The 25,129-nt window shown below is 37.8% G+C and overlaps 1 protein-coding gene across 1 annotated transcript in view; it reads right to left on the bottom strand.

Moving 5' to 3' along the window:
* Nucleotides 1–24,355, bottom strand: part of LOC136418994 (ras-specific guanine nucleotide-releasing factor RalGPS2-like) — a 47,717-nt gene extending 23,362 nt beyond the window's left edge. Inside the window, exon 1 of the mRNA XM_066405195.1 lies at nucleotides 24,352–24,355. The gene's annotated coding sequence lies outside the window, so the exon portion shown is untranslated. The remainder of the gene's footprint in view (nucleotides 1–24,351) is intronic.
* Between the last annotated feature and the right edge of the window lie 774 nt (nucleotides 24,356–25,129).

The following is a 25,129-nucleotide window of genomic DNA, read 5'->3' on the forward strand; positions in this document are numbered from 1 at the left end:
AAATGTACATATCATCTTACATTGTATCAATTTATTTCCAATACAGTTGATATAGTTTTCTCTATGGAAAGTAAACAGAGTAACAACTTAGAGTCTATAAACACACTGCGGACACATCTTTTGAGATGACGGTGGACCATCGACATGAACGCGAGCTTCGGGTCGATTATGATGAATGAAGCATGGTAGTCTTATTTGTAGTTTACAATTGCTAATATATTTATAAGGCAGCTTACTCCAAATATTTAAAAGATCTAGGCAGCGTACTTGTTTCAAAAAATACTCAAGCGGGAGACATTTTAATTCTTCACTTTGCAATTGTTTAATATCTGTATTTCCAATTAAAACATTCACCAAGTTTTGTGTTGCGTCCATCGTTGTCAGTCACAGAACATCTACTACCGTTGACGTAGTTGGAAAATTGTCGATATTTAAAGAAAATAAATAATGTGGAAACATATGGGAGAAGGGGTGAAGCAAAACAACACGTACAAAAAGGGATTCGGAAACTAATTACATAAAAGTTTTATATGGCACAACATTTTATTCATTTTGCAAGTCCTGCGCAACTTGTCGTAATAATAATATTGATATTCCTTAAGGGCGCTACTTAGTAACGTGTTCCCCATACATAATTTATCGCAAACTAAATTATACAATTCTAATAGCGCTGTTTCATTAATATTGTTTGTAATGCGCCAAAAATTAAGTACATTTATAAAATTGTAATAATAAGTACAAAATCGCAAATCATTCAGGATGGTCACACGTGGGCGAATAAGATGTAAATCAATGTGAACTATTTGATGCACATCATTTTCCGTTAAATAGAAACTTACAGAATGTTTTAATATTTTCAATACTTTTCCGAAACGTCCATCAGTATTAGTAAATCCAGTCATTTTAGTCACTTCAATAAAATCGCCACATGGAATGGTTACCACGTCACTTGAAACCGTGGGATCGTTGAAAAAGTCACACAGCTTTTCTTGCAGCACGTTTAAAAATGTGGCCCATTCAAATTCATCGAATGATATTTTGCCCATTTTTGATGTTTGCGTCAATGTAATAGCTGAACTGAATGTTCGCGCTGGACTTAAACCACATTCAATTCGATATGCATCCGCATAATATGCTGTATTTAACAGATGAAAAGTTTCTTTTCTAGCAGCATCTTCGAACTTTTGCAGACATTCCTCAAGTTGACGGTCGTAACAAATCGGGGAGGAGGTATCGGAACAAGAAGAAGAACTTACACTGTGATGAGAAATCATTTTGCAATAATGGCACGTTAATACTATAAGACAAACTTACACATAATACCACGGTAACACTATAATATGCCATAACACTATAAAACGAACACTCCCACTACGTTTTCCAATTTGTCAGTATACAAGTTGAAACAAGTTCATACAAGTTTATATAAAGTCATTGACTCTTATATACCATCGAATGTATTTACATAGAACGATGGGTTTAATATTAAAATTATCGAGGATTAATTAAAGTCTTATTTAGTGAATAAAGAAATATGTTTATTACAGGATGTCCTTTTTCGAAATCCAAGAATTATTTGAGTTACTAAAACCGAGCCATTTAACACAGACCTTATCTCCTTTTCGTTTTAAGACTTTTTCAACCAAGTAAACGTTGGGATATTTAACTTTCTGCAGTTCCTCTTCATAGAATCCTCCTTGAACCTCTTCATTATTGTAGTCTTTCAGCAAGTACGTGGTGGGATTAGTCAACTGAACTTTTCGTATTTGGAATATTTCACTCGACCAATTCGGAGTATAACCTTTATCGAAAGCTTCTCGGCGTTTAGAAATCCTCACGAAATCGTTCATTTTGAATTTTGACTTTTTGGGATCCACCACGTTTTTAAATGAGAGTAGGAGTTTGATAAAATTTCCTCGGCATTCTTATTATTGACATTGTTGGGCTTGTAACCAGTAGTTCGGTGAACGGTGTTATTATATTTTTGCGCAATTTTTTCTAAAATATCGAGCCATTTATAATTTCCTCGAATTGTGAATTGTCTCCGCATAATATTCTTCAACGTACGATTCACCCTCTCAACGATGCTTGCTTTCAAGTTAGAAAATGTACTATAATGATTAATTTGATATTTTTTCACAAGTTCACTGAAGTTCCTATTGTAGAATTCGGTACTAAGATCTGTATGCAAATTTTTCGGAGAAGTTTTAGATTTTTGTAAAATTGTTTCAAATGCCAAAGCAACATCTGCACTTTTTTTACTTTTTAGAGGCATTACCCAAATATATTTTGAAAAGACGTTTATAACCACCAGGATATATCGAAATCCCTTATTTGATTTGGCACACGGTTGCGTTTCTACGAGATCTGCTTGCCACAAATCGTGCAACCCTTTAACGATTACCCTTCGCCTCTCATAATTTTTCCTAGCTGGTTTATGTAGCTCGTGAGCAACAGTCTCCTTTGGTGTAAATGACATAATTAAGCTACACCGACTTATCGCTTTCTTTTAGTACTTCCTTAATATTCAGCTCTTCGCTCAAACACTACAAATCTTTCATTTCAGTTGTAAACCATTGTTCTATTTCGTTCACCTTCTTTTTAAATCTGAAAGTGGCTTGTTAATTTTAACAAAGTGTTTTTCCAAATGGTCAGCGACCGTTTTTTTGGAAATGTGTCGACCAAACTTATCAATAGTCATCTTGAAAATATAATACAAATGAAAAAGGAGATTGTTTTATATAATGACACCTGCTTCTCTAAGTTCTTCTATAATAGAGATTATTTCATTATTGTGACCCGTGTGACCGGCTGTCGTGGAAGCCATGAGTAAACGAAGCCTGTCAACCAGTTCATTCAAATCATTCCAATATACATAATCCGTTTGTGGTTTGAGATTTTTTAAAATAAGTCCTGATCCTTTTTTCATTCTGGGCCTACTGAGCGGAAGAGCAGGTCTACTGAAACTCCTTTGGGAAGAGATTACATTTTTAGTTTTCGTTATACCTTTTTCCTGCAAATATGGTGCTATTATTGTAATGTATTTGGATGATTTAGTGCCTTGAACTTGTTCATTGGGATCATAATTCCTTCTATAAGCGTTAGTCCTTGTCAATATATCCATGTAATTATCTAAATCGTCTTTTTTGTAGCCGAGTGGATTTACTTTAAACAATAGTTCATATAATCCAACAGTACCAGGGTATGTGATTCCTACGACTTTTACATCTTTACCGATAAGTTCCACAGGTTTTTGAGTTAAGCCTAAAAAGAACTTGTCCGATTCAATATCGTGAATTATACCGTATTGACGATCGAAACTACGTTTTGTATCTTTTATATTTGCATCAATGTAATTTCTTGGTAGTTCGTGGAAAGTATCGAGCCACTCGTCATAAGCAGGAGTACTAATTATCGGTTGTATTGCCAGCTTCGATTGTTCCAAAATATCCGATAAATTTAATGTCTTTTCACTAGACTCTTCTTGAGGTGGTGTAGTTTCGCCAATCACCGTTGATTGCAGAAAAGATGGAAATTGGCTTTTCGATATTGAGCTGCGGTCCAAGAAGGAGGGCATCTGTGAAGGTAAGACTGGAGTTTTCCCAGTTCTCTCTTTGAATTTTTTTTGTTTTCTTGGAGTTGAAGTTTCATATGCCGAACTTTCGACATTAAAAGACCGGTCGTCTCCTTCTTCTTCTTCAGCTTTAATATCTAGTGGTTCGCTTTTCCCATGAACGATTGAAATTAATTTTTCCAAAGGTTGGGTTAGTGGTTTGTAGGTTTGCTCTAATCTAGCTTGTGCTTCAAATTCTGCATTTTTTAGACTCTGATGCTTTTCTCTCACTGCTTTTCTTGATTTAACGAGCTCCCTCTTTAAACGGGCATCATCCATATTGGAGGAGGTAAAAGTGAAATGATATAACTTTGAAAAACGCTCCTTTTATAAGTAAATAAATATATCAAATCCCTTTCGATATCGACCGTACTGTAAATTTGAATCTTTATCCACTACTAGAAATCCATATAGTTCTTTCCAACAGAGCGAACACAAGTCTTTAAACTGATTAAATGTCATATCAACATTAATATGGTCTTGATAAATATGTTTCAAATTTGTGATATCTTGTTGAAATATGATAAGTAGATTCGCATTATCTCGTATTAATTGTTTAGGTATAGAAGAATATGTCTGGCACAAATAAAAACAATATGTGTTTTTATGTCTTCCAAAGCAAAAATACTCCTTAACAATGTTCTGATCACAACAGACGATGTCATCGAAAATAATCAGTGAATTAAGTTCAATTTCTCTTGGATCTACAATATTCTCAGCATTATCTGACTGGTAGAAACCGATTTGTTTAAGAGGCTGCATAAGTGCTCTCAAATACTCATACTTTGGCTGATACAATGACTTGGAATAAATATACAAATTTTTAAAACGTAGACCGTTGCGATCCTCAATTAAAGAAATCATGATATTTGTTTTTCCACATCCTGATGGACCAATAACTAAACCCCTTTCACTGCTTCCCTGAAATAAGTCGCCACGTTTCCTGAAAGTGTTGTTATTTGTTGATTCGTAATCTTTAATATTTACCGAATGTAGCTGTTTTTCGAGACGCATCTTTTGGGTACTTAAAGTACATAAAAAGTGAATGCCTATTAGTCGCGACATAGCGTTATATAATGATTAACTTTGGCAGTCATCACATCATTCGTGCAAAAACTAGCAAAAAAAGAGGAACCAGTATTGTCAATACTTTGATAAACAAACTACCCGTTGAATTGCATATTCCAGGGTACAGGTACTGCGGCCCAGGCACACAGTTGCAGAAAAGACTGGCTAGAGGTGATACGGGCGTAAATCTGTTAGATGAAGCTTGTAAAGAGCACGACATAGCGTACAACGAGAGCAAAGATTTACAAAGTAGACACGAAGCAGATAAAATCTTAGCGACAAAAGCACTAGCGCGGTTCAAGGCAAGTGATTCGAGAATCGGTGAAAAAATTGCAGCCTTAGGTGTTAGTGGAGCTATGAATGTGAAAACAAAGTTTGGAATGGGACTGCGACAAAAGAGGAAAACAGGAAAAGGTTTAAGAGGTGAAAATAAAAAAATTGCTCTAAGCAAAGCAATTGTAAACGTGAGAAAGGGTCTCATTGGACAAAAGTTTAAAGACTTAAAAGCTAGTGCCAAGTATGCCCTAGCACTTGCAAAAAAGAACGGAAAGATTTCGCCCCCAAAAACAAGAATTATTCCTATTCCTAAATCGGGTGGATTTTTGCCTCTGATACCCCTTTTTGCAGTTTTATCAGCATTAGGTGCATTAGGGGGTGGAGCCGCTGGTATTGCAAAAGCGGTAAACGATGCGAAAGCAGCTTCTCAAAAATTAGAAGAAGCGAAAAGACACAACGAAACAATGGAAGCTATAGCACTTGGTAAAAAAGGGAGCGGATTATATCTGAAGCCATACAAATCGGGATGTGGACTTTACCTAAAACCATATTCAAAAAACTACTAAGTAAAATACCTCGAAAATCACTAACAAATTTTCAATTATTAAAATATATCAAGAAATTAAAAATTCCACATTTTCGGGGTATTTTCATGAGAAATAAATTACCAAAGAAAATTAAGGAGAACGAGCGTGGTATAGTGAACCTGGATGATTCGACCAACCAGGGGACTCATTGGATTTGTTATGCTAAAAACGGAAAAAGCGTTACATATTTCGATAGTTATGGGAACTTAAAACCTCCAATCGAGTTAGTTAAGTATTTCAAGAGTGATGGGTTCAAGAATTATATAAAGTATAATTATACGAGGCATCAAACCGATGAGCAAAACAATTGTGGTCAGCTCTGTTTAGAATTCCTTTATAACGATGTGTATAAGGCCAAATAGATTTATTTCTAATTTCAATATTGTAGAGTCATGTCTTATAGTTTTGTTTTGACTGGCAAGTCTTCAAATCTCACTGCACACTTTAACCCTCCCATATATCTCGATGACAATTTCGAACACGTAATCGGTCTAGTCAACTTTGAGACGTTTAATTCAATTCCAAATGTTGAGGATGGATCTAATTTATTTGTCATGGATAGACGGTATATTACAATACCACCTGTTTGTTACGAGATAGAAGATATTACTAAGCATATAAAAAAACATATTGAAGACAGTGATACATTAGAGTTAATTGCAAACAATAATACTCTTAGAATACATCTTGTTTCATCTGCAGAAATTAAATTTGAAAAAGGAACAATAGCAAAACTTTTGGGGTTCGATTATCAAGTCATACCAGCTAACACTTTGGCTGTATCCGAGCATCCTGCAGACATCTTTAAGGTGAATGCTATAAATATCGATTGTAGTATAGCTGAAGGGTCTTTTCTAAATGGTACACCAGTTCATGTAATACATCAGTTTTTTCCTAGTGTACCGCCCGGTTTTAAAATAATTGAAGCCCCTCAAAACGTAATTTATTTTCCTGTAATTGCAAACGTTGTCGATAAAATAACGGTGAAACTAGTTGATCAAGAGGGTGATTTGATTAATTTTCGAGAAGAAACCGTGACAGTAAGGCTTCATCTTAAACGCTTGGACTCACGATGGTAATTCTACATAATAGAACGCCAACAAACTTTGATTTCGTCAAAAGGCTTAATACCACCGGTCAGCGGCGACAACTCGATAGTACGAAAAGATACATAAGAGGGTTAACACCTTTGAATAAGCAGTTTCTTGTTTCCCTAGGATTTACATTAAAAAATGGATCATATAAACGTTCAAGAAAATGTTCTAATTGATGAAACAATTTTAAGGAAACTGCAGAAAAAACACCAGGTAAAACGACAGCCTATTGTCTCATTATTCATGATAAAATATTTAGTTACAATCCACTTACGAAAATTGTAAAACAACTTTAAATGTCCCACCGCCGCCACCACAACCACCACCACCACTACCGCCAAATGATTATATATATGTTATAACAGCCCTTCTGGGTATTCACTTTTTAATGTAGAAAACTAACTTTATTTCTTGAGTATTTGACAGTGTAGATGAGAATGATGAGTAACAGAGTGAAATGAACTTATGTTAGGTAACTGATTAACAATACTTATTATAATAATGAATGTTTCCATTGCGATTCGGTCTGTTTATATGGTTCCTCAATTGTTTACTACGTGCTGCTTTGTTTCTGTAGGAAGGTTGCGGGCGCCAGTGTTGTTGAGTACGCAGCGAAATAACTTTTAGAGAAGGTCTCGGTCGGGTGATGCATGGTGTAGCAAGGTTAAGGGGTTTTTATGATATAACATATATATTATGTGATAAAAAAAAACCCTAGTATTCAGTTGAAAGATTGTTTAAAATGGTTGTGCAAGTCGAAGAAATGATAAGTAAACTTGAAAGAATAGAAACATTTCTAAAAAACCTACGAAATATTAAACGACAGATTAGAGAATATTCAATCAAGAAATCTACTTTCCTAAAATTTGAACAACTAAAAATATGATTCAACTGTTGACCAACACACTTTGTAAATAATTTTTTGAAGTGAAGGTGAAAATACTTGTTCCCCCAAAAAGGAGATGCTCAATTGATTGGGTTCAAAATAAATATTCTACCATACCGTGATTAATTTTATTAATTGACAGCAGCAGCCGCTCGTTTCTTTTTACCAAAAAGACGTCTGGTATAAATGTACTAATTTTCAACATAGTACCTCAGTTTTACACTAGGTAGCCGTAAGTTTACAAAGCAAGGGGTTACTTTTTATCAGCTACCGAAAAAATTTTATATGAACTTTATTGAATACGGATTTTGGAAACCTATCTAGTTGAGAGTACTTTCAACTTCGTATTGCAGTGTGGGCAGTTGTACGTATACAAAGTAAGTAGTTATTATTTTTTAATCAATTAGCGACAAATTTTATTTCTTAGATACGGATTTTGGAAACCTATATTTGTCTAGCGCAAAGCACTACTTGTCTACAATGCCCTATTGATTTATACAGTTTGAATACGAAAATGAAATTTATCGTATTGGACATCCAAGGATATATAATTAACCAAAAGTTTACCGCTAAAGAACTTGCCATCTATGATGATAAAAGTTTGAAATCGTTTTTATTTAAATCTCCAATTAACTATTCTTGTTTATATTCAAATGATCGGAAAACGGCTGCATATCTGTATGTGAGCTTTCATATAGAAGGTGATACGGGGTTGGATATTAATTCATTTAAGGCAAGAGCAATAAACCTGTTATCTTACAAGGATGGAGCTACGTCTTATCCTTGGGCATATGTGGTATGTCACCGACACCTAAGAGTGCCCATTGGAGATTGACTAAACTTGTACTAGTTAAAGTAGATCGTTGCCTTGAAAGATAAAGAGGGTTTGTTTATCATATGGGGGTGTGAAGAGAATGACTAAGGGATGTAAGCGTGGGAAGAATGTAGAAGGTTTAGCGATTATCTTTTGAAGATAAACAGATGCGCGGGGATGTCTCCGCCACCTTGTATGAGGGGGGCATTCTTTTTCCAATCTTGGTCGAATAAAGAAGTCTTGCTTAAATTCGTGTTTTTTTTTATTTTTTTTAAGAAGGAAATATTTTTTTTCTTACATGTATAATAACGTTCACGGTATTCCTTTTGATTCGGGGGATGTTGAATACGAGAAACTCAAACATGTTTTAACAGATAACCTGAAAGATGCTGATGTAATATTTGTAAAGGGACAGGCGAAATTAGAGTTTTTAAAACAACATCTTACAAATGTTTTACGAATTTTTAACCTGGAACACGATAACGCTGATCAAGTTCCTAAATTAGGACCTAGCACAGACAATTGTAACAACCATGCTTTTAAATCTTGTAATTGTAGTAATAGAAATGTTAAAGTACTTTTTGAATATATTTATAATAAATTAATTGCTTGACAAAGATAAGTAAAATTCTCATTTCAGAAAATATCCGTAAATGTACGTGCAATATTCAAAGAGCTATTATAGAATTAGTTGGTTTTAATTCATGTCATCATTTGTTTCGTAGATGGATTCTCTAAAGGATGTATGCGTTAAAGCAGTTTTGTCAATATAGCGCAAGTGCTGCAGATCGGACGACTTCACCACTTATTGACTTTGTACTTATTTAGTTACGATAAGGTCATACCAGTAAAGTATAGAAATATCATCCTTTCCAGCTCAGATTGGGAAGACATTTTCGAAGAGCGAGACAACTATTGTTTATGGGTAAATTATTATAAAATCTATGATATCAAGATGCTTGTTTATAAATCTTGCTACAATGACTTTAAAATATTTAATAAAAATTCCACGTATAAATTCCGTTTTCGGAACCAACATTTTCATATTTCACGATATTCGCAGGATTTGGTCGAAAAGGTATATCAAAAGAAACCGTTTTGGTCTCAGAGTTATTTTCAGGAACTCTTATTCCTAATTATGTCCAAAGATGATTGTAACGAGCTAATGCATGAACATTCTCATATTAAGAAAATTCGTTTTCGATCGACGTATGAAACTGGTTCCGATAGTAGTAGCAATTAGTCTTCTAAACAAAAAATATCCAATTGTTCGTTAACTTAATATTAAAAAATAAATATAGAAAACTAGGACAACATTTTTGTTTTACTTACCCCCAGTCCGACGCCCCTGTGCACCACCACCACGGTACATAAATCCCCTAACGACGGACCTGTGCTCGGAAAACACACACTCCTGTCACTCCCGTCACCCCTGTCAGATGTCACTCATGTGTGGCAGAGACAGCAGCACTGTAATGGATTACTTACTCTACAGCTATGGATTCCGGGAACATGCACCGACGAGTGACACTCACTCGAGCGACACTGGATAGGTGACAGTACCCGGAAGTGTAGAAAGGGTTGGTTGCCTTTAAAAGGAGCAACAGCCCTGTGGAAGCTCTCTTCTCTTCTACCGCTCTCTTGATCCGACCTTCGTGCTATACACGTCGCTGCTGAACGCTTACTACTCTGATTGATTTAGTCAGTTATCTTTATTATTTCAATATATTTACTTTCGTTATAAAATAAGTGAACGATCCTGTGTCGTGCGTTTTGATCGCCCTAGCCACTCCTAGACAACCGATCTGAAAACCCCACGTAGACACCCAGGACACTCCATACACCTGTCGGGGTTTAGTATAGGCGCTTGCGGGTACTGACTAAGCATCAGTACACTATCGTGTGTGATTGGAGCTAAAGAGGTAATTCCTATGATCCGTCGCTGGACGCACACGTGGAAAGGGAATCAGTATTCGAACCCAACAACGAAACTGATCCTGAACACAAATACACTGAAACCCAACTTGACGCTTTATTTAACCTGGTTGCACAATTATCACAACTTGATACAACGGTACTAAGGGGTGACGTTGTGTGTGATTTACTGTCTCAAATTCCACGATGCAGAGCTAGTGAGAAACTTATAGTGAAGGGGCTTTGCCCAGCGCTGTTGCTCCTTTTAAAGGCAACCAATTTATGCACTTCCGGGTACTGTCACCTATCAAGTGTCACTCGTCGGTGCATGTTCCCGGAATCAACACTGTAGAATAAGTAAACCACCACACACCTCACTCTTGACAAATGTCATTCCTGTCACTCTTGATTGCACCACCACCACGGTACATAAATCCCCTAACGACGGACCTGTACTCGGAAAAAACACACACTCCTGTCACTCCCGTCACCCCTGTCAGATGTCACTCTTGTTACTCCATACACCTCACTCTTGACAAATGTCATTCCTGCCACTCCGGGAGTTTTCGCAATGCATAAGGAACTCTCGCATTAACGGAACGACAACGAAATAACGTGATGTCATGCTCTCCTTGTATAACTACTGATGTGTTATTTAGTTTGTAAGAACTGTGCTTTTTCACGGTTTAAAAGATGAGTTTTCTTTACTTCCGAAGACACGAAAATTGATTACTAGATTCTATTATTTATCCCCGGTAGAACGAGTGTTAGGTGTGGAGAATTGTTGGAAATTCTTTTGGCGAGGAGTGGTTTCTTTTTGTGGCACCTCTTTGTTCGTCTCCTAGATTTCCTTCGGTGGCCTGGCGCCCCTCTGCACTTACTTATTTATCTTACTACTTCGCGATTTTCCCTGGGCACGATACTTTTTTGCTAAACTTAACGGTTTAATTTAAATTCGAACTTTGACGAAACGAACGAACGGAAAATGACGTACGTCGCCAATGTCGTTCTAGTGCACAAAAGGCCCGTTTTTGTCAATAATGGCGCCACCGGCACACCGAAAGAAACCTGTAAACCTAGACGAGAAAGAAATCTGTAAAACCTTACGATTAGAAATGTACGCTTGCGTACTCCGGCTCCCAGATGGCGACGCGAGCGACAAAAATCAATAACTCCTCGGTTATTCCCCTGTTCGATTGAATTATGAAACTTATTTAAACTATTTATTTAGGATAAATACTTTTCGGTAATTCAAAAAATAAATTCGAAACACTCACAAACACTGCTTCAATTTCCATTTGAAACAGAAAAATACGACAGTTTCTTTGTGCAAACCTTATCCTGAAAATATGATAAAATATACATTTCCCGTTACCCAGAGAATTTTCTACGGTATTAATGCACCTCACTCGTAATTAGTACCCTTTATGTTCAAATTTTAGAAGCGCAAAATTCCCTTTTCTTCCTGCAGAAAACTCCCAATACTTGTATGTCCATTTTAGTTTCTTCCAAAGTTACACCCCCCCCCCCCCTTAATTATTGCCAGATGATAAATAATAAACTTAAATGAAGGCTTGTGCCCCTAAATCCGAGAATGAAGTACTTATCGGTATTTCCACGATCTGTTGAATACGCTCCCCTTTTTCTTCTCCTGTATCCCCTTACATGGTGGGGTAGTTATACTTTACCTTAAGATAAATTTTTATTTTTTATTATCTGCCGGTAATTCCGAGGAGTGTAACTTTGAAATGAAGGGTAGTAGTTTTCTTGCAAATTCGAGCGACTATTTCGATACTTGTAAAAAGGCTCTTGGAACCTTAAACTCTGGAACGACTTACGAACTAATTTATTTCGCTGTTAAGTAACGCACCTCAAACGGGCTTAAAAGAATTAAAACCCTGCTCGACGAAGTGCACGTCGATGAGATAATTTGACCGAAGGATTTTAAAAATATTCCCAAGGTCTTAAATACTTTTACGTTATTATTTACCTTCTTGACTTTCCTTTTAAAGGGGCGCTTTTAATTTCCCATCGGTTTAAATTTGACGTTCTACAAATATAAACTAAACTTTCTCCTTAGGAAGACGGGGAACGTCTATCACGTGGAGCCACATGTTTTCGAGAACGATACACACAGAAATCTGAACTTGCTCTGTGTTTGGCCAAAAAGAACCGTTATGTACTTGGACACGGCACGAGAATCCATCATCTTTGCCCCAAATGCGAAAAGACACTTCCATTTCAGATTCGATGGACCTCTTCCGGGCCTTCTTACCTTTTGCCTGACGTGTGGGGAAACTCGATTAGGAAAGGTGAGTATCTTTGACGTGTCCTACTTCCTTAGACGTTACAACCTCAACAACGAACATGATGCGATCGTTTGTGAAGACGGTGCTTTGCCGTGCCAGCGAAGATAAGTTTTCCTTGCATCAGAAGAAACAAAAACTTGTCACTAGACTTTGTATACTCTATCGGTACTAGAACGGCTACCGAATTGGTGGAGAATTATTAGAATTTCCTTAGCAGCTGGTGCCTAGTTATTCTTTCGGTGGCAGGTTAACCTTAACTTCTCGACTTTCCTTAGACACAATATTTTTGTGCCAAACTAAACGTTTTAATTTAAATTCGAATTTAGAAAACGAACGAACGGAAAATCGTGTGTCACCCGTCTATAATGACGGTGACAGCGCACTGCGAACCAGAGCAACGTCTCGGTTCTGTAGAGAACTAACAACAACGGTGAAAAAACCTTCTTTTCTTAACAGTTTCCGGGAATACGTTCTGGATAGTTCGATCCAAAACGATATAAAACCGTTGGTCACACCGCCAACGGTCTCTTTTCTCTTTCGGACTTTGCGCCTCCTCCACGCGTACTCCAACGGACAATAATCACTCTCTGTACACAATTAAAATAAGTTTATTCCAAGTTAGTAATAAAACACGTAACGTTCCTGTTTCACGAATTCTGTGTGGTAATCCCATTTCTGACGCCCAACGGAAAACGCCTAGGGATTCCATACGTCGACGACGGGACATACGTCACTGTTGTCGCTCGTAATGCACAGAAAACCCGTTTCTGCAGAACTGGCGCCACGGACACGAAAGAAAGAAACCTGCAAAGTCTCGAAAAACACATCTCTAAAAACTCTAACGAATTGAAATCTATATTTGCGTACCCGACTTCACAGCTGGTGCCACTATCGACGAACGTCGATAATTTCTTTGATGATTCCGTTGAATTTTTTTAAAAATTACGAACTCCTATACTTTTTTATACTAATTTTGAAAATAATTCGGCTAACTTTTTCTAAATACCAACGCACGATTTTTTAAGGAGCGAAATAAATAATTTTTTTTTTAATTGCAAAGTCCTATACCTATGACGTTGAAAAAATTTCGGTGATTTTTTTCTTAGTCCGAACACGCGTTTCTTTTGGCGTAGGAACCGAATCGAAAAAAAAAACAATGTCCCATTGTTATGGCTTTGAAAAAACTTCAGTCAATTTTTTCTGTGTACCAACGCGCGTTTTTTTTGCGTAGGGTTACTGAATCGAAAAAAAAGCTATGTCCTATTGTTATAGCATTGAAAAAACTTCGATTCTTTCTGTGTGCGAACGCGCGTTTGTTTTGGCGTGGGAACTCGATTGAAAAAAAAAAGAAATGTTCTATACTCATATATTACATGTTATACAGGGTGGCCCATTGAAAACGAAACAGTGGCATTTGCGGGTACTTAGAAATGTATATTTGAAAAATGCTCGGACAAGTAAACTTTATATTCGAGGGGGACACATTATAAACGTATACTCGCTCCTTTCACTTCAACACCCTAGCCGGGGTGAGTTAAACCCTTAAAATCTTAAATGGAAAGTATGGTCGAGTAGCACCTTGTTTGAAAGGTCTTTCGATTCTCGTTATAATGATACCCAAATTAACTAACTTTTATTCAGTAGTTTTCGAGAAATTTGGAAAAATGTGATTAAATTGCCAACAAGTGGAATGCTCTGTTAGAATCGTAAATTAGGAAAATTAATAGTAATACATTAACAAAAGTTCTTTTAATTGATAAGATACTCAAACTGTTCACCATTAGCTTCCATACAATAATACAAGTTCTGTTCAAAACGAGTCCTAACATTTTGAAGCATCTGTGGAGTTATCAGACGGCATTCATTAACAATTCGTCGTCGCAATTCTTCCAGAGACTCCGGTTCTGTTGCGTAGATCTTGCTTTTCAAATGGCCCCATAAGAAGAAGTCTAACGGAGTCAAGTCTGGAGACCTAGCCGGCCACTCTATAGGACCTCTTCGCCCAATCCATTGTTCTGGAAACTCTCTGTTCGAAAACTCCCTAACACGTCGTGCATAATGTGGAGGAGCTCCGTCTTGTTGGAACACTAATTGGTTGTCTTGATAGCGGTCATCATGTTCAACAATGTCAATGAGTAAGGGATAAACAGTATTCCCCAGTAATTCCACATACGTCTCCTCTGTCAGATTGCCATCAAGAAAGATTGGTCCAACCAAACGGTCCCCAAAAATACCTACCCAAACATTTAATTTTTGGGGAGTTTGAGTGTGGACAGCGTGAAAAATTCTGGAATTATTATCTGCCTAATAGCGACAATTATGACGATTGACAGTAGAGTTTAGAAAAAAAGTACATTCATCCGAAAAGCAGATATTGAATAAAAAATTTCCGTTAGCAGCTATCCTTGCAGTCATACGTTCGCAAAACTCCATCCGCCGATCAAAATCATCTTCATTCAATTGATGCACTAGATGAATCTTGTATGGATGATATTTATGATGTTTCAAAATTCGTTGAATAGTTGTTCTAGCGATGTTACTAACTGTAGCTAATTTCCTCGTGCTCAAAGTTGGGTCTGCAGCTATTTGTCCTAAGATTTCAATTTCGACAGCTTCATTTCTAATTGTAAATTCACGTTCAGGATCCCGTTTTTTGTTGAGTACTGATCCGGTTAGTCGAAATTTTGCAACTAGCTCTAAAATGTACTTTCTACCAACATGTCTGTTTGGATATTGTTCATTGAACAAACCCGCAGTGCGATTAGCACTCTCGTCGTTTTTGAAATAAAGAGAAATTATTTCCACTCTTTCCTCTACAGAATACGCCATTGTAAAATTTTTCCTATTTTCAAATTTAATTCACTTAAACTCGATGCTGAAGTTTATTCGGTATCTAACATTTGAATACTTCACTTCAATAGCTGCGGTGATATTTTATCTCTCTTTTTTTTAAATGTATTCAAAGTTTAAATTCCATTCGCCTTTTTCTACTTCCTCTGCCTCCTCTACCTACCTGATAAGATGTAGTAGATTTTTTTTTATTATTCGAAAGCAATAACAATTGGTGAAATAGTACAACTAAACTTAATCTGGTCAGTTTACAATTAATAGTCACTACTGATTATTTTCCTAATTTACGATTCTAACAGAGCATTCCACTTGTTGGCAATTTAATCACATTTTTCCAAATTTCTCGAAAACTACTGAATAAAAGTTAGTTAATTTGGGTATCATTATAACGAGAATCGAAAGACCTTTCAAACAAGGTGCTACTCGACCATACTTTCCATTTAAGATTTTAAGGGTTTAACTCACCCCGGCTAGGGTGTTGAAGTGAAAGGAGCAAGTATACGTTTATAATGTGTCCCCCTCGAATATAAAGTTTACGTGTCCGAGCATTTTTCAAATATACATTTCTAAGTACCCGCAAATGCCTCTGTTTCGTTTTCAATGGGCCACCCTGTATTTACGTTACGTATCGTTACATTTAACTTATAGTAGGTATATTACAGTTTACATTACAAATTTACACGATACAAATAATGGTAGTACACCAATTAAACGAGATAACTATTTACATAACGAATCGTAAACGAGAAGTCAAAACATCAATGTCGTCGTCGTCGTCGTCAAATAAATCCTGGCCTACTCGAGCCGTAATTTTTCCTTACGCACACAGGGTATTATTCTTGGGTAAATAAAGCGGTTAAATAGGAGTGGTGCGTATTAATATCGAGGATCGAGGTTTCTTCGTCGGGTTAGAATATCGATTCCCCCGCGGCGTGGAGGAATCGGTCATTATTCGGTACACCGGACATCGGATTACCCCGGGTTAGCTCCAATTGCACGCCGTACTACTGTACTACCGACACCCAGTGGTGGGTATACGCAAGCACCTATAGACCCGACGACGATTTCACTAGTCAATATTGTCGGGTTAGTTAGGCGCTTGCGGGTACCGATTAAGTGTAAGTACGCTATCGGGTGCGATTGGAGCTGAAGGGGTAATTCTTGTGATCCGTCGCTGTACGCACACGTCGAAAGGGATCGGCATTCGAACCCAACAACGAAACCGATCCCTAACACAAATACACCGAATCCCAACTTAACACTTTATTTACACTGACTACACAATTTATCACAGCTTGGTACAATGGTATTAAGAGGTCATATTGTGTGAAGTTTGATGTCTAGATACAAGGATGCAAAGCCGTTGAGAGACCGTTAGGAAAAGAGTGATTACACCAACCCTTTCTGCACTTCCTGTTACCTATCTACTTAGTGTCACTCGTGTGAGTGTCACTTGTCGGTGCATGTTCCCGGAATCATCAGCCGTAGAGTAAGTAAACCACTACAAACATAAACAAAGTAAACAAACGAATGGGAAATTGTGACGAGTCGATTACTGACGTACGTCACGCACTATTGTCGTTCGTAATGCACAGAAAACCTGTTTCTGCAAAACTGGCGCTACGAGCACAAAAGAAAGAAACCTGCGATGGCTCGAAAGACGTCTGTAAACTGAAACGAATTGAAATCTATACTTGCGTACCCGGCTTCGCGGGTGGCGCCACTATCGACAAAAATCGATAACCCGCTACGTATTTCCTTATTCGATTGATTTACGAAAGTATTTATCTCGAACGAATACTTTTCGTAATTCAAAAAAGAAATTTCTGTCAAAGAAACGAAATTAATTCCTCCTGAAAGACGTATTCCAAACGCTCGTAAATCTTAAACCCTGCTTCGATTTCAACTCGAAGCTGCAGAATACACCGATAAACGACGATCAAAACGCTCAAAAATAACTTTCGAACGGCTCGAATTGCGATATCGTGATCTTTGGCCACGACCCAAAAGGGGGTTTAATGTACTTTCTAGAAGAACCTAAATTACAAGTAATATTCGACTTTCCGCCGTTTCAATTAAATTTTTAAATACTTCGTTCTCGACATCAAGACTCACTTCCGAACCCCGACTATTTCCAGTTTTACTCACTCACTCATCGAACGTGTTAAACCCTGTACCTCACCAGTCTTTAGAACAAAAGAAATCCCGATTATCTCGATTATTAACACCGCGAGCGTTACCACCGGTCTTGCTCGTCACCGCGATAATACTCGACCGGATCATCTCACCTATGAAGCGATATCGGTACTACCTGCCCTTTGTCCAGGTACAGCTGATCGGGCTTAGAAACGACACGTGCGATGTTTCTAAATTTGTTAAAATGAAAAAAAGGCATTTTCCTTTTGCAAACGTATCCCCAGATATAAAATATACTTTTCTGTCGCAAAGACAATTTCTTGACAAAAAAGTTCTGACATCTACCGGGACGGTACCAATTTTAAATTTCTTACGCTATTAATACGTAGGGGTACAATTATTGACTTTCCCAATATTTAATAATTTGGGGAGTTAAGAAATGCAAATCCCTACAACTCGATTCCCTTTCCGCCCTATCCATTTCTTTTTTTTTCCTAACTTTTCCCAATACCGGTGAGTCTTTCTTGCCCAAAGGAGGGTACTTGCTAGTCCCTTTCTTTCGAGGACTTTTCCCACTCTTGGCTGCTTTATTTAAAGATGCTCTGTCCGCCTACCCTTCGTCTCATGATGAAGTTTATCGCTACTTTGCCAAACTTAAGGACTGATAAAATATTTGCTCTAAGTTGTTAAACAATTTATAACTTCGAGGGTTGAATAATTCAGATAATCTAATGATGAAATTACCTTTTAAAAAATAGGGAACTTGTCGCGATTCTATGGTGAACGGTTTCCTTCGGCAAATAATCCCCAATTTACGATTTCTATTAGAAGGTAATTTCTTTGCAGATTCCGGCAAACTATTTCGACATTCGTAAGATGGCTCTTGGAACGATAAACACCGAGACGACTTACGAAGTAATTTGTTTTGCTTAAGTTAAGTAATGCACCACAAATGGGCTTAAAAAAATCAAAACCCTGCTTGACGAAGTGCATGTCAATGAGATAATTTGATCAAAGGAATTTAAAAATATTCCCAAGGTCTTAAACACAAAAATATTGAGGCCCAACTTCCGTCGACATACCTCGGATAAGGGCCGTTATTATTTACCTTCTTGACTTTCCTTTTAAAGGGGCAATTTTAATTTTCAATTGGTACTTTGCTGTCTTACAAATTTAAACTAATCTTTCTCCTTAGGAAGACGGGGAACTTCTATTACGTGGAGCCACGTGTTTTCGAGAATAATACACGCAGAAATCTGGACTTGCTCTGTATTTGGCTAAAAAGACCCGTGATGTACTTGGACATGGCATGAGGATCCATCATCTTTGGCATAAATGTGAAAACACACTTCCATGTCTGACTGAATTGACCTCTTCCGGGCTTTCCTTTGCCCTTTTGGTTTATGTGCGGAGAAACTGGATTAGAAATGGTGGGTATCTTTGACGTTTCCTACTTCCTTAGATATTAGAACCTCAACAATGAATTTGATGTGATCGTTTATAAAAACGGTGCTTTGCCATGGTAGCAAAAATAAGTTCTCCTTGCATCAGAAGGAACAAAACCTTGTCCTGTAAAAACGAGTGCTTCTCTTGATGGGGACTCCACCCTGGTGGAGTCGAGCCATCCTTAAGCTCTATTACCTTACAATTTTACAATGCTCCATGGGTCATCACAATGCAAATTCATCTCCAGTAGCATGGTGTCCCGATCAGGTGGGAGTACATGAAAACAAGTGTAATTCTCGATTACTGCACTGCAGGGAAATTAGGACTATGGTGTACTCACCGGGGGTTGTATGGCCCCCTACTCTACCTCGTGACTACGTCACTCGCTAACAGTAGATGTCCTCATCTTGTTACTTCACATTAGTTACACGCATTAATTAATATCAGTATCTTCGACAATTAGCTAGTGCCCCCCTAAAACGAGTATAGGCTCCCCCGAACTCACACCTATGGCCAATAGGCAGAATCCCAATAGAAAGGTGAGGGATTGACTTTATTGGTCAATCCCGACCGATCCGTGTCATTCGGGCCGCAGGTAACAACACTTCCAAGTTACAAGACACGACACCCAAAGGAACGGCGCCCGCACCCTGATTATCAGGCAAGTGCAGAGGATTTCAATTACTATCAACATGGCCATTAACACAACTATACACCACATGTGTATTATTGTCAGTAGACAGGCGAATGACATACCTGCTCCTTGTCCTGATGGTCTACGTGGGGTTTTCAGATCGGCTGTTTAGGAGTGGCTAGGGCGATCAAAACACACGACACAGGATCGTTCACTTATTTTATAACGAAAATAAATATATTGAAATAATAAAGATAACTGACTAAATCAATCAGAATAGTAAGCGTTCAGCAGCGACGTGTATAGCACGAAGGTCGGATCAAGAGTCTGAGGAAGAAGAGAGCTTCCACAGGGCTGTTGCTCCTTTTAAAGGCAACCAACCCTTTCTACACTTCCGGGTACTGTCACCTATCCAGTGTCGCTCGAGTGAGTGTCACTCGTCGGTGCATGTTCCCGGAATCCATAGCTGTAGAGTAAGTAATCCATTACAGTGCTGCTGTCTCCGCCACATCCTGATTGCCACTGTTTTCACTCACACTGGTACTTACCAGTAAACACTAATAACCCTGCAATAATTCGGTGTATTACACGGTTATCACCAACAATACAATACCCATCTTTTATGTACTGCCACCCTCTCGAGGGCGACCTACTTCGGCCCATGCCGAGAACCACTGACCCATTATCACGCCTCGGGCTGTTTTATTCTTGGGTTCCATCTCAAGGACCATTAGGGAACTTTAGCACTTGTTTTTGGGTCCAATTAGGTAAAATGATTCCGGGGGTTGAATGATATAATTCAATGACGGATCGATCATTGTAGTCGATTAGTGTGTTCATTAGTCATCTAGCGGTACGAAAACGCCCAAAAGAAAGGATTAGGATTTCATTACTTTACAGTCCCTAGTTTTTGTATACCCTATCAGTACTAGAACGAGTACTGCATGTGGAGAATTATTGGAATTTCCTTTCGCAGTGGGTTCAAGATTTTACTATTTCGTGCTATTTGTGAGGCTGAGCTTGCAAAAGAAATTCTTATTTTTCGTTTTAAACGTGTAGGTGGTAAAGTGCCTTTCGGGACTCGTGGAGCGAATTGGGGTGGGGAAACTAAAACGTGCTTTCGTGCGTTTTAGGTTATTTTAGGTCGTTTAAATGACTCGAACGCTCTTAAAATCCAATAAATCTTTCGCTCTTTACTAAAAATTAGGATATTACACAAAAAAATAACCCGACCTAAGATGAACTAATCTAAAATGCGTCAAAAGCACGTTTCAGTTACTCCACACCCAGCGCTCCGATTCACTCTACAGGTCCCGAAAGATACTTTACCACCTATTGGAAATAACACAAAATAGTCAAATTTTGAATTTCTTTTTTTCCAAAAAAAGGATGCTTTTCCACAATTTTTTCTTTTCTCTTGCACTCACTTTACTCTTAGGTGTTTGTTTAAAAAAAAGAGGTGTAAATTCTGTGGTACCCGAATCGAACGAGACCCTGGTAAGTTCTTTAGTTGTTAATGAAAAATAATATATTTTCAGGCAGAGCAGAGATATCACGACATATTAAACCAACTCACCGAGGACCAAAGAACAGTAATCAAACTCCAAAATAAAATGGCCATAATGGAGAAAGAAAAAAAAATCCAATTCATAAAAATGGAGAAAGAAAAAGAAAAAGAAATCCAAATAATAAAAATGTAGAATGAAAAAGATATCCAAATAATAATAAAAATGGAGAATGAAATTGAAATTTTAAAATTGAAGAATGAGCAAATGAAGAAAACTATAGAAAGTTAATATGATTTTTGATTGTTGGGAATTAATTTAAAATAAATCGTCATTGTTATCTTCTAGGAAATGACAAACTGGGAGAAGCTTGTTAAAACGGACTTAGTAGACGTGAGGAGTTTTCTCGACTACTTCGACAGAAACTGTATTATGAACGGAGCCGTGGAACGAAATAAGCGCTTTTTCCCGTACATAAAAGATCAAGGCAAAGCCCTTCGATCATGGGGCTTAAATAAAAATAGTTTTCAAAAAATGTTTCCCCTATTGTGTCAAAAAGTGTGCCAATCGGCGCATCTCGCTTTTCTCGCGGGAGACGTCTTAGTGTTAACCAATGTCGTCGCTCTTGAACCAGTCGAGTTTAAGGTAATCGGTTTCCTGTGGGAGATTTAATTTCCTTATTCGATTGAATTATGAAACGTATTCATCTTAAATAAGTACCTTTCGTAATTCCGAAAAAAGAAATTTCTGTCAAAAAAACAAAATTAATTCCCAAAAGACGTATTCGAAACGCTCACAAATCTTAAACTTTGCTTCGATTTCAACTCGAAGCGGCAGAATACACGGTTAAAATCTGAAACGCTCGAGAATAACTTTCGAACGGCTCGGATTGCGACATCGTGATCTTTGGCCACGACCCATAAGGGCCCAAGGTACTTTCTAGAAGAACCTAAATTACGAGTAATCTCGACTTTTCACCGTTTCAATTAAATTTTTAAAATTTCAATTACTTTTCGATTTACAAAAGTATACTTTGTGTCGGATATTCCTTCTTTATTCTATGATTTGCTTCGGCCATTTCAAAATTAACAAATTTAGTACCGTACTTGTGGCTCCCTTTGCCATTTCACTACCCAAATTAATTATCTACTGACGACAAACAAAAAGCGATCCACTAGCAAATTATTCTTCTCCTTCTCTTCCTCCTCCGTTCTAGAGCTAACCCTTCCACGTCCACCCGTTCTTCTCGTTCGTGGCAAATGACGAATACGTTGTATTCCTATTTAAATCTCTTCCCTTCTTGTGTTTTTACACCGTATAATCCTCGAATCTTTCCCTCTTCTTACTACTTCCCACGATGTCGCTTCCCCGTCGTTCGATTCCTTTAATCTCCTTCGTGCACTCCGCTCGTCCCTTTCGGGATGACTTTCTTCCACTTCCTAAAAAGGACATTTTCGGAAAAGGTTCCTTTCGTATACTTCCCGTAAAATCCTAAATCTCTATAAGGAAACGGCTGCTCGGTGGCTTTACGATTCTATTTTCTGGGGTACAACAACTTCCTACGTCAAATACGAATCCTTCGAAAAATTTAAATTCCTGCCTACTTAGAAACGTTCTTGGTGGCTCTTGTTCTAGTCTAAAACGATAATGTTTTAGATTCGTTTTGCTTTGAAACTATCAAATGTTCCTCTTGTCGATACAACGATTCGTTTCCTTGCGGCACGGGGACCGACTTAACGAAATAAAATAACTCAAACCTCTATTTGTTGCGAGCTTGTACGAATTTTAAAGTTCTTTCGATTCGATTCGAATTCAATCGAAACAAAATACCGTACCGAGTTAAAAATTCCAAACGAAACGACTCTATTATCAGTAAATTTTCTTTCTGCCTGACGGAGGAAATACCTGTGACGATTTCTAATCGAGTTCCAAGACGTTCCGCTCACGAGTTAACAAAATCCTATTTCCTAATGTAACGAAGACCTCTACCTCTTGTCTAGTCAAGGACGCCCTTGGGGCACGATTATTAAACAAAAAACCACTATACTGACCCGAGTTCCAAATACAATTACCCTAATCGGTGAAAAAATTAGGAACGTGTGTCTGTCTCTCTGCTCAGTGACAAAAATTTAACTAATGGAGCTCCGTACCGTGCCGCTCCCCGAGAGAGACGAGAAATTTACCTCGTCTTAAAATCGCCTCGATTTCTTAACGATAATTGTTTCCTTCTTCCTTCTTCTGAGAAATTTAGTAAAAGACTCGTTTCCTTTTTTTTAAATTTATTGTACGTTCGTTTATTTACCTCGAGGAGAACCAACCAATCAACATAAAGCTCTCCACCTCTACGACCACACTTAGGTTAGTTCGGGTTAATTACCGTGTATTACCTACCTTTCTGTTAGTATGTTATTTTTCTGTTCGACTCGAACACCCCCCGAAGAAGGAAGGAGTGTCTCTTCTGGGAAAGTTAAGTTAAGTACGGATCCGTGAACGTGAGAAACCATAGTAATTCCACTTTCCTCGAAAAGTTCGGTCAAAGCTACTTGTCTGGGCCCCAACCCCTCGACTCTTTGAAGCTCCTGGTCTGGGAACTTTAGGCCTGAGCCATCGGCGGTGTCATCTTCTTTGTAGCTTTACCCACACCTTTTACCAAATACTTTTTACCTAGTTTTCACTTCACACCACGTATCGAAGCCGGACAAACCTTTCTTTGAGTTTGTACCCTAAAAACCCCATCGGTCCTCCTCTTCTGCTTTCTTTGCGCGACGACTCCTTCCTCGCTATGCTGATAACTGGAGCAAAAACCTCGTTTTGGACCAACACCACCCCTGTGTTTCGATCTTCCCGTGTCCGGTTCCTTTAACAAATTGTAAAATTTATTATATACATGAGTTGACACCAATACCAAATTTAAGGAGGTGAAAATAGAGCTGATCACACGATCGACCGATAATATTTCCATATGCAACAGTTTTCCACTTGACTACCCTTGACAGAAATGTTATGAGTTAAATTTATTCAAAAAATCAGAAACATTTTTAAACATATTTATGTGATAGTGAGGTAGTGACGGTGACATCTTTGCATGCTCTATAATTCGAGTTTTTTCGAAGTTACGTTCCAAAATTCAAAATAAAAATTTATTTTCTACGTCCTTTCGCTTTTTACGTTAATCAGTTGCTTCGAAGGTTCTAAGTACACTTGTAGGTCTCTTTCTACCCGTAGACTAGTTCCGTTACTGCCTTTTCAACAAGTTCTGGAGTTCGTTTAGTCGGTCTAACACCTCCTAATTTTCTTCGAACGCTCGATCTAACAGCTAACTTTCTTAAATAAAAGAGCACAGAATTGTTAATTTAAAAATTGAATTGCTTCTGTCAACTTTGTTACTGTGTCGGGTTAGTTAGGTGTTTGCGGGTACTGATTAGGGATCAGTACACTACCGCGTGCGATCGAAGGTAAAGGGATAATTCTTATTATCCGTCGCTGTACGCACACGTTGAAAGGGATCAGTATTCGAACCCAACAACGAAACTGATCCTGAACACAAATACACTGAATCCCAACTTAACACTTTATTTACACTGACTGCATAATTTATCACAGCTTGGTACAATGGTATTAAGAGGTTATATTGTGTGGAGTTTACCGTCTAGATATAAGGGTACACAGCCGTTAAGAGACTGTTAGGAAAAAGAGTGATTACACAGGGCTGTTGCTCCTTTTAAAGGCAACCAACCCTTTCTGCACTTTCGGGTACTGTCACCTATCAAATGTCGCTCGTGTGAGTGTCACTTGTCGGTGCATGTTCCCGAAATCAATAGCTGTAGAGTAAGTAAACCATGTCCTGATTGTCTACGTGGGGTTTTCAGATCGGCTGTCTAGGAGTGGCTAGGGCGATCAAAACACACGACACAGGATCGTTCACTTATTTTATAACGAAAATAAATATATTGAAATAATAAAGATAACTGACTAAATCAACCAGAGTAGTAAGCGT

The sequence above is a fragment of the Euwallacea similis genome, unplaced genomic scaffold, assembly GCF_039881205.1.
Source record: "Euwallacea similis isolate ESF13 unplaced genomic scaffold, ESF131.1 scaffold_55, whole genome shotgun sequence".
In the NCBI taxonomy this organism is placed as follows: domain Eukaryota; kingdom Metazoa; phylum Arthropoda; class Insecta; order Coleoptera; family Curculionidae; genus Euwallacea; species Euwallacea similis.